Genomic DNA, 12,904 nt, shown 5'->3' with positions numbered 1-12,904 from the left:
AGACGGAACCCCGAGCCCCAGGAAGAGAGTGCCCCGGGCCGCTCAACTAGAAAGCAGCAGAGCCAGGACAAGCAGCCAGGTCCACTGGCTGCACAGGCAGCACCCTCTCTGGGGAGGAGGCCACTTCCGTCCTCGCGCCATGCTGCAGAGACTGACAGAAACCTCCGCCTGGGCCCGCAGGACGCTGCTTTGGCTCCTGTCACCCTGCCACCCCTCCAGCATAACCTTAGCCGTGCCCTTCCTTGCCCTCAGTGCTGCAGCCGTACCAGAGTTCCCATGATTTCCCTGAAGACATCATTGTTTCAAGCCTCCTTTGATTTTGTCTAAGCTCTTCCCTCTACCTGAATTGTATTCCCTAGGTGGTGGTGGTTTAGTCACTAAGTCATATCTGACTCATGTGACCCCCATGGACTGTAGCCCACCAGGCTCCTCTGTCCACGGGATTTTTCCAGACAAGAATAGGGGAATGGGTTGCCATTTCCTTCTCCAGGGGATCTTCCCCACCCAGGGATCATACCTGGGTCTCCTGCATTGCAGGTGGATTCTTTACCAACTGAGCACCAGGGAAGCCCTGTTCCCTAGGTGGTATGTAGCAAACTCCTATTCATCCCTCAAAACCCTCCTCCCTCCATCTTTACCACCTCCTCCCTGCAGCAGCACTAATTATAAGAACACCTCACATCGATTGAGGGCTTACAGACATTGTCCTAGACCCATCACACACCTCATTTAATTGTCCAATGATTTTGAACTGTGGTGCTGGAGAAGACTCTTGAGAGTCCCTTGGACTGCTAGGAGATCCAACCAGTCCATTCTAAAGGAGATCAAGCCTGGGTGTTCATTGGAAGGACTGATGCTGAAGCTTAAACTCCAATACTTTGGCCACCTCATGCGTCGAGTTGACTCACTGGAAAAGAATCTGATGCTAGGAAGAATTGGGGGTGGGAGGAGACAGGGACGACAGAGAATGAGATGGCTGGATGGCATCACCAACTCCATGGACATGAGTTTGAGTGAGCTCCGGGAGTTGGTGATGGACAGGGAGGCCTGGCGTGCTGTGGTTCATGGGGTCGCAAAGAGTCGGACACGACTGAGCGACTGAACTGAACTGAACTGATGAGCAGAATGATCTTTTTAAAACCGTCCCTCTCCTTAAACCTAAGTAGGTTGTGACCACCTCAGTGCAGCACAGTGCTGTGATGCGACTTTACAGGCGAAGTGATAAAAGATCATTCAGCTTTCACCTTGGTCTCTTGCTTTCCAGATGTTCCCTCTCTTACAATGCTCCCTTTTCCAAGCCCACCATGCCGTGAGAAGTCCAGGCCCCACACACAGGCCACTAGTGGCTCTGGTCTCTGGTCCAAGCTGTGCCTTGGAGTCACAGGAGAGTGACGGATGATTCCAGCTGCAGCCACTTTGTCACCCCTAGACATTCAAGTCTTCCAGCCGAGGCACCAGGTTGTGGAGCAGAGACAGGTCATCCCCCCTGTACCCTGACCACAGTACCTGTTGGCACATAATAAAATGGTGGCTGTTTCATGTCACTGAGTTTGGGAAGTTTGTTACACAACAATAATCATCACAATTCTGTTATGGTGCAACCCATTCTACAGCTGGGAAAACTGAGACAATGGGAGGGTAAGTAACCTGCACAGGATCCTAAAGCTAGGAGGGAGTTGAGTGAAGATCGAAACTGAGGCCATCAAGTTCCAGAACTGGCCTGCTTATCTGCTTTTCTCATGGTCAATTTCAATGGTGTAATTGACCAAACTTAAATGTCCTCCTCTGTCTTCAGACTGAGCTTCTTGAGAGCAGGGATGTGTCTCCTGTCTTGATTCCCTGCAGCAGCTCAGTTCCTGGCACAGAGCTGAGGCTGAGGACGGTTTGCTGCCCTGGTCTGAGTGCCGCAGGAAGCCCCTGCAGTGGGTGGGTGGGGTGTGGACCATCGGAGCTGAGCCTGTCTGTGCCGTGGTCTGCTCTCCGGATTTCTCTAATGCTGCCCTGCTGTCCCCCAGGCCCTCATTCCACCCAAGACTTTGACTCATTGTCTGTTAAAACTGAAAATTTTCTGCCCAGTCTGCTCCCTGTGCCCTGGTGGCCCAGCTGACAGCTTCATTAAAAATGGTTGCAGTTGGCGTCTCTCAGTCCAGCAGAGCCTGCAAGCGGGCGTCATCATGGACCCATCATCACATCCCTGGCCACCTCCCCACTTCTGCCACCAACAACACATAGGGCAGCCCAGTTTACAGTCAAGGGTTTGAACCTCCACTAGTTACGACCAGGAAGCCCTCCCCTCCTAGACTGGGGGCAAGGGACAGACTCCTGAGATGGATCCAGGCTCGAAAGCTTCCCCACAGAGGAGTCAGTGGAGATGACTGAGTGCAGACCCTGGCTCCACGCTGGGGCACCTCTGGCCTTGGGGACGTCACCCACCACCTTCTGCTCTGCCTTCCAGCCGCAAGAGGAAACTCTCAGAATGATTCCTCCGGAGGAGACTTTTCAGGGGTGGCACAAGCCTCCTGGAGGCTGGTTTTTATAGGAGAGGACTTCTCCCTCAATGCCACTGACCCCTGCTCTCCCACTGGGTGACTTAGGGCAGGCCACTCAACTTCCCCTTCCTCATTGCCTCACACCAGAGGCCAGATACCCTTCACCTGAGCGAGAAGACAGGTACAGCCAGGGCCAGCTCAGCTGACGAAAAGATGAAATTATAATAAGAGCCAAGTTTTAGTAACACTTTTCAATATCTCAGACACTCTTCTCTGTGCTTTCCCTGCATGAGTTTATTTATTCATCCCAACGACTCTAGTGGGTCAGGAAAGGAAAGTGAAGTCGCTCAGTCATGTCCAACTCTTTGCGATCCCATGGACTGCAACCTACCAGGCTCCTCTGTCCATGGGGTTTTCCAGGCAAGAGTACTGGAGTGAGTTGCCATTTCCTTCTCCAGGATATCTTCCCGACCCAGCGATCAAACCTGGGTCTCCTGCATTGCAGGCAGACACTTTACCGTCTGAGCCACCAGGGAAGCCAGTGGGTCAGCACTGTTGTTATTCCCATTTTGCGGATGAGGAAACTGAGGCACAAAGGGGTCAGAGAACTTGGCCAGGGTCTCACGTGCAGTTTGTAGGTGGCAGAGGCAGGAGCCAAAGTCAACCAGATCGGATCCAGGGTCCTGACCACATAGCCCTCCCCCCATGCTAAAGCCAGTGTGAAGTGCTGAGCACAGCGTGGCACACACAGTAGGTGACCAAGGCCAAGGTGAGGGCCACACAGGGCCCCAGAGGACACAGGCAGGGTCTGCTACCCCTCTCCAGAGCAGTGGGGGCAGACTGTCCCCAGTGCTGGTAGTTTAGCCATGAGGATGAGGAAAGCAAGGCGGCCCTTTCCAGCTTGCCTCGTCCTTTTGTCCTTCTGCTGGCATGAGAAAGGGATCCAAGAGTTATTTACTGCAGAGATTTCATCATGATGTTCTCACCCTTACTGTACATCCTTTAAAGGTGAAATAAAAATATCTAAAGGGGAAAAAAAAAACTTTTTTATTCAGCATCATAAAAGTCATTGGCAGATGTTCCTCTGGAAGGGGGAAAAAAAAACCAGCGTAAAATTCTACAGTGACATTGTTCTGGGAGAACCCTCGCAGCCAATCCTAGTTGGAGGGTGTGCCTGGAGGTTAGGCTGCTACCGGGACCCCCGCATGTGTCTTTGGGCTCCAGCAGGTGGAACTGCTGCTGCATCTCCAGAGTCCACAGCTGGACCAGCAGAGTGGGAATGTGTGTGTGTGTGTGTGTGTGTGTGTGTGTGTGTGTGTTAGTCGCTCAGTCATGTCCAGCTCTCTGTGGTCCCATGGACTGTAGCCCACCAGGTTCCTCTGTCTGTGGGATTCTCCAGGCAAGAATACTGGAGTGGGTTGCCATTCTCTTCTCCAGGGGATCTTCCCAACCCAGGGATCGAACCTGGGTCTCCCTCTGCAAGCAGCTTTTTTACCATCTGAGCCACCAGAGAAGCCCACGAATGAATACTGGAGTGAACACTTCCCCAGAGCTTGCCCGACTGTCTCCAGTGGGAGGGCTGGCCGTGAACCAGAGCATCACGGTGTCTGGTACTTTGAGACTGCCTTCCCACCCAATCAACAAACAGATCGTACTCTCACATCCACACCCTGGCTGTGTCCTTCTGCCCTAAGGGGGTCTAATGCAGGCCTCCTGCCTCTGCTTCTCTGCTCAAAATCAACTCCTCACACCCCATACTCGCCACCTTTATCTCAAAGGGGCCTCCTGCTCCTCGCTGGGGCCAGTGCCCGCCTGGGTGCCCCTCCAGGCTCTCTGCACAGGGTATCTAGGTGTCTGTGTTTTCATTTCCTCCAAGAGAAAGTGTATGCCTCAGAACAGGGCACCTGTTAGGAAACGCTCGATAAGGGTGTCTCAGGTGAATGAGTGGATAAATGAGTGCACGAATGACATTTGCCTGATCCTTGACTCTCCAAGAACTCTCACAACCCCTCCCCCGCAAATGTGGTATCCCAGGACTCCCCTGTTGGTCCAGTGGTTAAGGATCCACCTGCCTGTGCAGGGAACATGGGAGGTCCAGGAAGACCCACATGCCGTGGGGCAACTCGGCCCGTGAGCCACAAGTACTGAGCCTGTGCTCTAGAGCCCGGGAGCCACAGCTCCTGAAGCCCAACCGCCCTAGAGCCCATGCTCCGCAACCAGAGAAGCCACTGCAATGAGAAGCCGGAACACCACAGCTAGAGAGTAGCCCTCGCCCACCGCAACTAGAGAAAAGCCTGTGTGCAGCAAGGAAGACCCAATGCAGCCAAAAATAATTTTTTTTTTAAATATGGCATCCAGCTTTGACATCATGGACCTCATTTTACGGTAAGAGAACAGAGACTCAGAGAAAGCAAGACAGTGCCTGAGATGCAATGAGTGTGGGTGTCCTTGAATCCGATTCACCATCTTTTGCTCTTTCACTTTACCAAGTTGAAGTTCACAGACTGTCACTCCTGCCCAACACGCCCACAAACACAGACACATATGCACACACATGGATACATGTACATGCACACAGAGGCATGCTCACAGGCCTGGACACGCAAATGCACATACACAGATGCATCTAAATACATATATGGACGGGCGCACACACACACACACACATGCCAACAAGCAGAAACATTAGGCTTGAAAAGAAAAACAGGAGTTGAGGAGAGAGAGGAGTCCCAAAGGCCTCCCTCAGTGCCTCCCACCACCATCAGGCTCTGCCTTTGATTTTCAGCTTTTAATTTTCACATCATCAGTTACTACATCAAAGCAATTTTACTTCAGGTGCCCTGGACCCAGGCTGTTTCTAGCCGCCCTGATTCCAAATTCCTCTTCCCACCGGGCCCGCGTTGCCAATGGCATTTCACTTCTCATTAAATTCCACGTGGGGAGCATGGGGAAGCCAGGGCGATGGCAGTGAAACCACCTCTCACTTCTGCTTCCAACACTTGTTCACTTTGTTTAAACGCTGCTTAAGGAATCATGTTGGGAGTTCTGGTTACACATGGTAGAGAAAACCTCCCTCCCTGCCCAGCCCAGTGGGCTCTTGGGGAGATAGAGTGAGTGGATGGATGTGGATGGGTTCTGTACCCTCTGAAATGCTCTGCACACACGGGGAGGTCACCCTTCACCTCCCTTCCTCCCCACAGGGCACTGAAATGACTAAGGGATTTTGTTAAGAAATAAACAAGATGAAGAGAAAAGGAGAGGAGGCAATGAAACTGGTGAGGCTGAGGCCGATGGGTGAGTATGGACTGACTCTCAAGGCCCGAGAAGGCTGAAACCTCAGTGGGCAGTGGGAGGATCCCAGGGCCTGGCTGCCTCCTGGTGCAGAAGCCCAGAAAGCCTCCGGTACTAGGGGACACGTAGTCTTCTTTCACTGCCTCTGAAAGTGGGGTTCTGGGACTTCCCTGGTCCGGCAGTTATGACTTCGCTTTCCAATGCCGGGGGTACTGGTTTGATCCCTGGTCAGGTGGCTAAGATCCCACATGCTTCATGGCGGGAAAAAAAAAACATAAAACAGAAACAATATTGTAACAAATTCAATAAAGAAATCAGATTTTAAAATGGGGTTCCAGTCAAGCTAAAACTGGAAGCATTTGCTGAATGTCTGCAAATGAAGTCATCAGAGCACCCAGATACCATCCCTAACCCCCTCCCCCGCCCCAGGATAAGAGAGAAGAACGATGGGTCTGAACAGCTCTGAACTCCAGAACACAAACCCTCACTGTGAGCAAGATGCTGATGGAAGACAGAGGTATTAAGTAAAGGTCTACACACCTTCTTCCCCCGCTCAATTTCCTCAACATTGGCAGCCCATCTTCTACCACCAAGCCGCAGCTCAAAGGATTCCTCTCTAATGGATAGAACAGTGCAGACCAAGGACAGACCGAGAGCTAGTGCCCCCAAACACCCTCCACCCTTTGGCCACACACCAGGCCCATGCATGTGGCTTCCCAGGCGGCTCAGTGGTAAAGAATCCGCCTGCCAGTATAGGATAGCCAGGAGACCTGGGTTTTATCCCTGGGTTGGGAAGATCCCCTAAAGGAGGAAATGGAAACCCACTCCAGTATTCTTGCCTGGAGAATCCCATGGACAGAGGAGCCTGACGGGCTATGGTCCACAGGGTGCAAAGAGTCACACACTGCTTAGTAACTGAGCCCACACAAGCTCCCAAGCCCAGGCATACAAAGTTTCCAGGCAGCCAGAGCATCCAATATAAAATATGAAGGCCAAAAAAAAAAAAAATCTGGGGGAAAGGGGCTCAGATAAAACAGAAGCAGTTTAGGAACAAGCAGGATATCTCAAAACCCTATGATTATCCTTGTAGAAATAAGAGAAGATAGTGCATCTGTGAAAAAAGAACAGGCCAATAAAAAAAATTTTTTTTTTAAGAACATCCAGGAAAAAAGAAAAAGAATTCTGGGAATTAAAAAAAGAAAGAGAAAATTCCACGGGGGTTGGTGGATAACACTGAGGAAATCTCCTAGAAAGTAGAACAAAAGGAATAAGAATTTTTTTAAGTGAAAATGATAAAAAAAAAAAATTTCAATCAGTTCAGGAGGTTCAACAATGCAATTAATAAGTGATCCAGAAAGAGAAAGAAATCGAAGTAAGACAATTATCACAGAAGTAATATGAACAAATGTTTTAGCACTGAAGGATATCAGTTTCCGGATTAATGGGTCCCCTGATACCAAGGTGCTTCGTGGGCAAATTTCAGAACTCCAAGGATGAAGAAAAGATATTAAAGCCACCAGAGAAGAAAGAAAAAAAAAAAATCTGGTCACATATGAAAGATCAGGAAGCTGCCTGGCATTAAATTTCTCCTAAGCTCTCTCAGAAATTTTATCTCCCAGGCACCACCAAAATAAAACTATAAACCAAGGTGGGGGATCCAAGAAACGTGATAACACAGACAGAAGAGAAGCAAGGAGGTTTCGAGGTAGTGGCAGAGAAATGCCAGGATTGCAGCTACGCAAGTGAGTATTAAAGAATGCTGGAGGGCTCCACAAGGAATGTCTGCAGAGAAAAGAGGAAGCCAAGGGCCCAGGTGATGGACACCTGGAGAGCAGTGTGTAGGGACTCCAGGCTTAGGAGAAGCACACTTCCTCTAAAGTGCTTTCTTTTAAGCCCCTAAGATGCTAAATTTCTTCACCTACCACCCCTTAACCGAAAGCAGTTTGTGGCTCACCCTAAAGCACAGCTGGTTGCTATGGAAATGGCTGTATATATAAGCAGAGCAAATACCTTGGGCACTCATTTGTCTCCAGAACTGGGCAGGGGAAGCGATTAAGGCATAGCTTACTCGAATGAGAAGTGGGAGACATTATATTAGGGTTCAGAGAAGATGTTTACTTATTTATTCAGAATCATCAGCATCAGAGTGAGGTTACCTGGTGAAGAGGGAGAAGACAGCATAAGAAGTTTGAGTGGGAACCTCACTTCTAGGGGAAAAGATGGCCCAGAATTGATGTTACAGTGTTCGCTGCCTTTATTTATTCATTCATTCATTTTGGAAGGGAGAAAGAATTTCAGCCATGAAAATTCAAAAAGTCCTGGACATTGAAAACAGGCAGAAAACGAAAGAGGATGGAGTGTGAGCCTCTCACTGTACAGAGAGGCGCCTTGGGTCACACAGCAAGTTAGCTAGAGACCAGGACCAGAGACCCGTCTCTTTAACATTCCTGGCCACATGCTTCCAGAACCTTCTCCAAGGTCACCTACCTCTCACTTAAGCATTCTAAAAAAACAGAATCAAGCGTTTGTTCTGCACCAGGCACCAAGTGTACTTAAACAAAGGAGCAATCTGGTAACGGGGAAGCGTGTAAACAGAAGACAGACGCGTGTGAAACAAAGGGGTGTGTGTACAAGGCAGGTCTGTGCCAGGTGGAGAAGGAGTGCACGTCAGGCTCTGGGGGTCAGGGAAGACGCCCCTCCCCCCTGCCCCGCTCCGCACCCACAGGGCCTGAAAGGGAGGGGTTTTCCCCAGGAGGATGAAATGGGGTGGGGCTGGCATTCCAAATGGAAGACCCCGCCTGCGCATAAGCAGGACTGTTCTGCTGGGCTGGAAAACGGAGTCAAGGCTGTGAGCTGAGGATGGAAAGATGGGCTGGACTCCAGACTCACGGAGGCACTTTTGGAAGATGTACTACAAAAGATGTGCAAGGCAACCTATAGAACAGGTCTGCCAGGATGGCCCAAAGGTGGACATGGGAAGGGATGGGGAGGAAGTTCATCTCTGAGGCCTGGGGATGATCCAGTATGGGACAGGGAAAGGCTCACTCACCCTTTCTCCCACCCTTGGGTCTCGGCTCCCTCCCTCCTAACTCCTCAACCTCCCACCCCACCCCCAACCCCCAGGTCCCAGCCTACAAGGTAATTATAAAGAAGTTAAACCGAATTACACACGCAGGGTTTATTTTGTGTGTTTCTGCTGCTGCTGCTGCCAATTATGGTGCAATTAGACTGCCTTCATTAGCAAATGAGATTAGAATTAACACTGTTAATTACTCTTTCCGTTAAATGGGGAAGCCGGTGTGGTGGGGAGGGCCCTGGGGGAGGGAAGAGAGGGGTGGAGAGAGTGCATGACAGGGGTGGGGGGTTGGCCGTCTCCCCAGGGCTCCAGGGCCCATGGGGAGTGAAGGAGGAAACCAAGATTTACCCACTGTTAAGACACAGGTGGGGCGAGATGGGCCAGAAAAAGGCCTTGCTCCGTTATGACATTCAGTCTGTGCAGCCCGTCACACACGGTATTCGCTGCATCCTTGCCTCCCTGTGTGAAGTAGGTCTTAGCATCCCCACTTTAAGAGGGGAAACACGGTGCTCAGAGAAGTTAGGTGACTCTCCCAAAGTCACACAGCTTTAGCAGGTAGCAGAGTCAAGTACTTCTCCATGCCTGAACACCAGGACTTTTCGTTCTCGGAAGAAAGAGGGCCCACATGTAAATTAAACTGTATGTAGTAACAGTTTTAAGTCAGCTCTTTTGATGCTTAGATTTGCCCCAAGGTGAAAGAACTATTAGCCTCATTTTCTCAACAGGAAGCTGAGACTCAGAGTTTGACCCAGGGTTGATTTACTGGCCTGTAGGCCAGATCTGACCTGACACTTGTTTTTGTAGATAAAGTTTTATTGGAACACAGCCATGCTCATTCACTTGTATGTTATCCACGGTTTGCTTTCAGACTTAAACAACAGAGCTGAATAGTTGCGACAGTGACCAGTGGCCCATCAAGTCTAAAATAATTACTCTCTGGCCCTTTACAGAAAAAGTTTGCCAATTCCTGGTTTAAATAACTAACATAAAGTCATAAAGTTCCTGCATAAAAGTGTAGGATTTGATCCCAGTTCTTCTGAACCCCAAACCCAGACTATTCAATAACTTTTACCCAAAGGCAAAGGGCGCGGTTCTGGAAAAAATAGGTCCCAGTGAGTTCAGAGACCCTTTAATTGCCCCCAAGAATTGACTTACAGCAGACAATTTGAATCATTTCATCCTGACTTCAGAAATTTGATAAGTTTGACTGCTTTCAGCAACAATCAATAGAAAATTCAACTATGAGTGATTTAAAAAATAAAGAGTTCATTATTTCTTATAGCAGAAGGCCAGAAGTAAGGCAATTCCAAGTTTGGTTAAGACCCAGGTTCTTTTTCTCTTTGTAGTCACCTTTCCCTTGTGATCTCAACATGGCTGCCATAGCGCCTGCCAGAGCTCCAGCCATCACATCCTCACCAAACAACAACCAAGGGTGGTAGGTAGCTGCTTCTTCAAGCAAGTCAGTTTTTCAGATCTTGGAAAGCCTTTGACAAAATGCACCCCGTCTCCACCAACAATCTTCCCCTTAGTTGTCACTGTCCAGAATTGCACAACACACCTGTGCCTGAGCAACCACCAGCAAAGGAAACGAGACTATCACATTTTGCTAGAATAATCAGGATTAGCTCCTGGGGCAGGAAGGATCCCAGACTCTCCTGAAAAACATGGCTGCTAGTATCTGAATTCTGATAGCAAGAAAGAAGTAGAGGAGAGAGGGGGCTGTTGGGAAGACAATGGATGGAAACGTTAGAATTCCTATCCCACTGGCCACGTGAAGAGCCTTATCCCCTGTGGTCTAGGCAGTAAGCACAGTCCTCGTTTCTCATCTCTCTTTCCAAATCCCCGTTGCCTCCTCCTGTGCGGGCGGCCAGGAAGAGCCAGGGGAAGCGTTCATCTCTGCAGCGACCTGGCCTCTAAGTAATTCCCAGAGGATGCACATCCCTCCGGAGACCCTTTGGCCTTTGGTCCTCTCTCCCACATCCCAGGCCAGAAAGGCCAAGTTTTTCCTGCATTCCCCACGGTGCTGTCTCCTTCATCCTTGTTACCTGCGCTTCCTGTTCGATGACTTCACAAACCCTGAGTTATGCACCAAGAAGTAGAGGCCTGAGTGACCCCAGGCAGTGGGCTGAACCCACAGGCCACACTTGCTGAGCGGGTGCTCAGAACTGTGCCCACCGGGGCTCAGTGCCAGCACTGACGTGCGGTACAGATGGCCTGGGCCAGGCTGGACAGGGCATGTCCTGGGGCTCCGAGCCTCTCCTTTCCCTCCATCCCTGCATAGGCTGGCCACTCATTCCCCTGCTTCAAGGTTCCCAGCACGCTCTCTGCCTCTCTCCCTTCCCTCCCCCGCCTCCCCAACACACACTCTTCGGTTCTTTTAGACCCTGGGCAACTGGGTTCACGCACCTTTGCCAGAACTTCCTTCCTGCCATCTGGACAGGATTGGTGAGGCAGAGAGGTTACCCAGGCATTTAAAGAAAGTTCGGGGAGAAGCATGTCAGGCAAGGTGGGTCCCATCTGGGTGCCACCTGTCACACACAAAGGTGCTCAGAGGCAAATTCCGCAAGGCCACATGGCCTTCGTTAAGAAAGAAGAGTTACAGGGAGTGGGGGGTGCGGGGGTGGAGGGACTATACCTGGAGCCAGCAAGCGAAGGCCCGGGTCTCTTTCCTCCTATGCCTGATGACATTGCACTGGAGCTGGGCCACCTCCTGATGGTCAGTGCAGACTTGCATTTCAGGCGATGCTGCTGGCAGGCTCAGCCTTGGGGAGCTTGCCATTGTGTAAATGAGGGGAGGCCTGTTCCCTCCCATCTTAGGTCAGTCAGGCAATGTAGACGCCATGGAATTCACCCCAAACCTGGGGGCCTGTCAGGTGGTGACCTCAAAGAGAAAAAATCTAACTCACGTCCCAGGGGGAGTGGCCAACGCTATGGATTAGACACAGATGTGACCGAGCCCAAAGAAAAGAGAAAGAAGAGGTTTAAATGACTCTCTCCTGTCCTAGTTCAGATTTGGAAAGGCCGGTGCCCCTGGAGAAGAGGGGTACGTGCTTGATGGTCCGGCACAAACATGGACTGTGATGCAGGAACAGGACAGATGGAAAGTGACCCTGGTCCCCCGGGAACATGTGTGACTCACTGAGGCTCAGCTTCCTGAGGGGCTGGAGCTCCCCCAGTCCACCTCTGACCCGCAACTTCCCACAGGCCCTAAGGCCCCATATGCCGGGCAGCTGTTTCACAACCAACTCCTTCCCACCGCAGGCGCCCAGGTCCAGACTGTCTGGAGCCAAGTAGTCTAGGTTTTCTCCCCTAAAAACCGGTAGATGAGCCTGGGGTCGGGGGATCAATGTCTCCCTGCGGCGTGAAAACCCCCTCCAGTGCCCACACATGCTTGGGCCGGACAGCCTAGGATGATGGGGAAAGCGGGGGCCCAGGCCTGCCCTTCTTTTGGTCATCCTGCTTTGTACATTTCCCCTTTCTCAAACAGAGATGCTTCCCCAATGCCATGTGGCATTTATTTTTGTTTTTGGTTTTTTGTGGGTTTTTTGTTTTTGCTGCGTTGGGTCTTCCCCACAGCATGTGGGATCGTAGTTCCTTGACCAGGAATCGGACTTACATTCCCTACATTGGAAAGTGGATTCTTTACCACTGGACCACCAGGGAAGTCTCCCCATGTGGCATTTGGAATTTCCAAGTCCCAAGCCCTGGTACAGGCCAAGTAGCCACGCCGAAGATGTCCCACCTGGCCTAGGTTGATACAAAGGGAGAAAAGTGGGAGAAGGAAATTTTCTGAGCACCCAAAGCATGCCTAGTGCTTTATGAAATGGAGTCTGAGTGGTCAGGGGTCTGACAGCCTGAGGCTCAGTTTCCCCATCTGTGAAATGGACAGAATAACATGAGTGTTGGACAGCTGAGATGATGGGGTGTGGGGGTTGAAGCCAAAGCAGCCCTCCATACACACAGAGCAGAATGTGGTACCCAGAAAGCTTAATTAGGGCTAAATCCCCAAAGGCTTTGAATACCACGTCAGGGTCTCCAGACTTATCTG

This window comes from Moschus berezovskii, chromosome 20 (assembly GCF_049115385.1).
Source record: "Moschus berezovskii isolate FMDL1 chromosome 20, NW_MosBer_1.0, whole genome shotgun sequence".
Classification (NCBI taxonomy): domain Eukaryota; kingdom Metazoa; phylum Chordata; class Mammalia; order Artiodactyla; family Moschidae; genus Moschus; species Moschus berezovskii.
Note: the sequence above shows the minus strand (reverse complement) of the source record.